Below are 4627 nucleotides of genomic sequence, written 5' to 3'. Positions count from 1 at the left end.
TGCTATCCAAATGGCTCAGAATACAATAGTCAGTCCATCATAAATTTTCAGCCCATGTAGGGAACCTGAGCCTGTGCAGGATGTGCTGGATGAAATTGAGGCAACTTTTGCTCTGCGCTGAACAATTATTTCCTTTATTACTGGTGCACATATAGTGGTAAAGAGATTTAGAAATAAACAGTGTACACAGAAAAAAAAAGAGAATGAGAGATAGGGATAAATCGAGGGGAGGAACAAGGAAGAGAATGCAGGATAGCAGTTTCCATAGCAACCTAGTGAGACAGTGGTTCAGGAACACAGTACTGGCAGTGAACCCACAAAGTTACTGTTCAGATTTAAATGCTGTGCCTGCAATTTGGATAAATCTTCCCTAGCACAGTAAATGGTGGTGAATTAAAATAATAATAATAATACTAATAGCGTACTAGATGACTATATGAAATCTGTATCCTCATTCCTGATTCCCGTTCCCTCCATAATGCTTCCGGAATGCCTACAGGTTCATGGCAGGTCATGGCTCAGCTAGACTCAACATCTCACAAAAGATAAGAAAGATGCACCAAGGTTCTTCTGTGTACTTCTCTGTACTGGTACCAAGGCGGTGGAATAACCTCCTTATGGCCTGAACAGGTGAGTTACAAACACTTAAGCCTCTCCTTTTCACCATGTGCTTAAATTAGCACTAAACCTAAACTTAACCTGTACTTAAGGTACTGAATTTATATTGTTTGTTTTTATGTACATCTATGAACTTCTCTCTATAACAGGCTTTTACCTTAGAGCTGTTTATGGTTTGTTACATTCCCTGGCTGTCAAAACACATCTTTTTATTGATCTGTCTGATGCAAACATTTGATGAACTTCATTTACCCAACACTAGTGAGAGATCAGCAAAAATCAGTCCTATATGTGTAGGGTAGGAATGTCTCTTAAGTATGTATGGCCATTTTGGCATTTTGGCAAGTTATTCAGACATAGTCAGTCTAGCTAATGTTTTTTATGCAGACTGAGGCATTGTACTGAGAAGCTGCTGTTGTATTATATTATATTATAAACTGGCACCATGGGATAATATATGCTTATTTAATGTTGAAATATATGCTTATACACTGTATTGCTAAAAGCTTTGGGACGTCTGCCTTTACATGCACATGAATATGGAGTTGGCCCAATTTTTTCCAGCTATAACAGATTCAACTCTTAAGGGAAGTCTTTCCACAAGGTTTAGGAGTGTGTTTATGGGAATGTCTGGCTATTCCTCTAGAAGCGCATTTGTAAGGTTAGGCGCTGATGTTGAACGAGAAGGCCTGGCTCACAGTCTCCACTCTAGTTCATCCCAAAGGTATTCTATCAGGTTGAGGTGCAGGACAGTCAAGTTCACACCAAACTCACTCATCCATGTCTTTATGAACCTTGCTTTGTGCACTGGTGTGCAGTCATGTTGGAACAGGAAGGGGTCATCCCCAAACTGTTCCCACAAAGTTGGGAGCATGAAATTGTCCAAAATGTCTTGGTATGCTGAAGCATTAACAGTCCCTTTCACTGGAACTAAGGGGCCAAGCCCAACACCTGAAAAACAAATGGGGAATAAATCTGGAATGGGGCATTGCAACAAGTGTATATAATTGTGGTGGTCAATATATTGGGCATTATATATTTTAGCTTCTTGCCGATCTGATGGTCATGTATCCATTCAAGTGGCTTTAAGTGAATTGTTGAGCGCTCAAAAGACTAGGCACTTTGCAACCACTTCTGCGCTTTCAGCGGAGTGGCGCAGCGGAAGCGTGCTGGACCCATAACCCAGAGGTCGATGGATCAAAACCATCCTCTGCTAAGCCCGTCTCTTTTGGGGCAGTGGTGGCTCAAGTGGTTAGGGCTCTGGGTCGTTGACCGGAAGATCAGGGGTTCAAGCCCCAGCACCGCCAAGTTGCCACTGTTGGGCCCTTGAGCAAGGCCCTTAACACTCTCTGCTCCAGGGGCGCCGTATCATGGCTGACCCTGTGCTCTGACCCCAACATCCAAGGATGGGATATGCGAAGAAAGAATTTCACTGTGCTGTAATGTATATGTGACAAATAAAGGCTGTTTCTGTTTCTGCAACAACACATCAGATCTGAAATGTAGGAGTAGACAACATATCCAAATCATTACTCCACACTGTTTGGTAGATTGTATAGCGCCACACCATCATTTTATCCATATGATATCTCTTGGCAGACCTCTGAACATTTGATGTTTTAAAGAACAGGAATCATTCAATCAATCAACAAGGTTTCATGCTTAGGCTACTAATGAGAAACTGAAGAAATCACATGTTTACAGTATATTAACTTGCTGGTTCTTACATTGCTGTTTCTGACTAATTCATAGAAACTCGATAGATCATATAAAACATAAAAATAGTTATAATAATTATTAATATTGTGCAGCTTTCCTTACAATTTCCAGACTCCTGAGTCAGAGCTTCAGGTAAAGCTATTCCAAGTCTGCCCTTTGCAGTTTCTCAGCTGCATTTTATTGAACATGTATTGTGTAAATGTCTGTATATTTATAAACATGACTTTTATAGCAAGCATGCATAATTGTATATAGTCAAGTAAGGTATTTTAGCTCAATAAAATAAGCTTAGTGTTTCTTAAAGCTGATTTTTTTGTACAGCAAGTTAAAACGAGCAGTTATTAAAGTTCCACTGGTTATGACTTCACTTCAATGAGCTTTTACTGTTGTCGTTTCTTTTCAGCATGCCATCGCCTCACGTTTGAACACATGCAGAGTGAAAACAGAGACATGACAGAGACTTTCTTCCATTGTATTTTGTCAGCGGCTGCAATATAAGAGGCGTGATGAAGAATTAGTGAACTCACTCATTTTGTCAGTCAAATATGAGAATGGCCAAAATAACCATCTCTATATAGCTTTTAGCGAATTTTGACCTCCACCCATGCCCACCCCCTCTTCAGTGATTATGTCAGGTTGGCTAACCTGGATGACACAGATGACCTTTCAAGATGAAGTGGCTCATTAATGTCTACTACAACTACCAAGTACCTCTGCATGTTGCTCTCAATAAGGCAGTGAGCCAAATTCTGTAAATGAATCAAGCAACAGGTGAATGAATACAATAATAACCATTATAATGCATGGAGCTGTGTAAAAAGAGATAGGAAGTTGTCAATTCTGCCTCATCAACACAAAATAACATGCATACAGATACTAGAAACATATGATTGCTGTATCAGGTTAATTATACATACTGGTGGGCAGAAAGGGAAATGGCCATTCTAAAGTGGCAAAGGAATAAAAAAAATTGTTTTCATTTCAATAAAAATTGGAGTAGCAGGCTATATGTGATTTTGGCCTTATAGTCAGTCCCACTCTTCAAGTTTTGCAAGGCCAAAGCAATTAAAATGATGTTTTCTATTTCAGTTGAGTGTTGGAGGAGAGTGTTACACAGAGTCAAAGTTTCTGTCTCTAATAAGACATCAACAAATGATTCCTTTTAAAGATCTTCAGCTTGCCAATATTTTCTTTATCATGCTCTATTTCTGCTGTCCTTGAATTCCAGCCCAGACCTCAAAAACAAACATCTGAGACTGCCTTACTGAAGTCTGGAGGGAAGGTTTGGTCAGTGTGCATTTTACGCAGGACATGAGAGTGTGGTAAAAAAAAAAAAAAAGAGTCCTGCTGGTCTTACCTTAACAGTACTAATGACTGACACAACCACAAAAAGCATCCCCAACACACCCACCCACCCACACACACACACACACACACACACACACACACACACTTACTCACTCAGGCAGCTCTATTGAGGATGACTATTCATGCAAATCCCACGTTTTCATAACAATGAAGGTAATAAGCTTGTTGAGAAGCAGGAGAGAAGGATTTCATTAGATCATTTAAATTAGGCATAATCTTTTCTGTATAAGTTATTCTCTGCTAGTGAGCTGTTGAAACGTTTAAGATAACATAGGTCTGGTTTAAATTTGTGCTTTATATAGACTATGTATGATATGTCTTGAACACATAAATTAATTCTGGAGATGTTATTCTGATTTCATGATTCTGATACATGACTGGAATTTTTTTGACAGATCTTTTGTATTTCTCATATTATATGATAGATGTTTTTCTCCCTGTTCTCTGAAACATTCATTAACATTAATTAAGGATGAATCACATTTATTAATGGCAGAAAGGCTATTTATACATCCTAAAGAGAACTGGTTCACAGTTTGGTAGAGTGACTTGTTATGAAGGGATTATGTACTGTGAAGGTATAAAATACACGATATTGTCAAATGTTTTGGGACACCCCTCCAAATCATTGAATTCAGGTGTTGTTTTTCAGGGGTTGGGCTTGGCCCCTAAGGAACTCTTAATGCTTCATCATACCAAGACATTTTGGACAATTTTATGCTCCCAACTTTGTGGGAACAGTTTGGGGATGACCCTTTCCTGTTCCAACATGACTGCACACCAGTGCACAAAGTAAGGTCCATGAGCGAGTTTCATGGGAGCATGAAATTGCCTAAAATGTCTTTGTATGCTGAAGCATTAAGAATTCCTTTCACTGGAACTAAGGGGCCAAGCCCAGCCCCTGAAAAACAACACCTGAATT

Source organism: Hemibagrus wyckioides, linkage group LG06 (assembly GCF_019097595.1).
Source record: "Hemibagrus wyckioides isolate EC202008001 linkage group LG06, SWU_Hwy_1.0, whole genome shotgun sequence".
Classification (NCBI taxonomy): domain Eukaryota; kingdom Metazoa; phylum Chordata; class Actinopteri; order Siluriformes; family Bagridae; genus Hemibagrus; species Hemibagrus wyckioides.
This window is presented reverse-complemented; position numbering follows the sequence as displayed.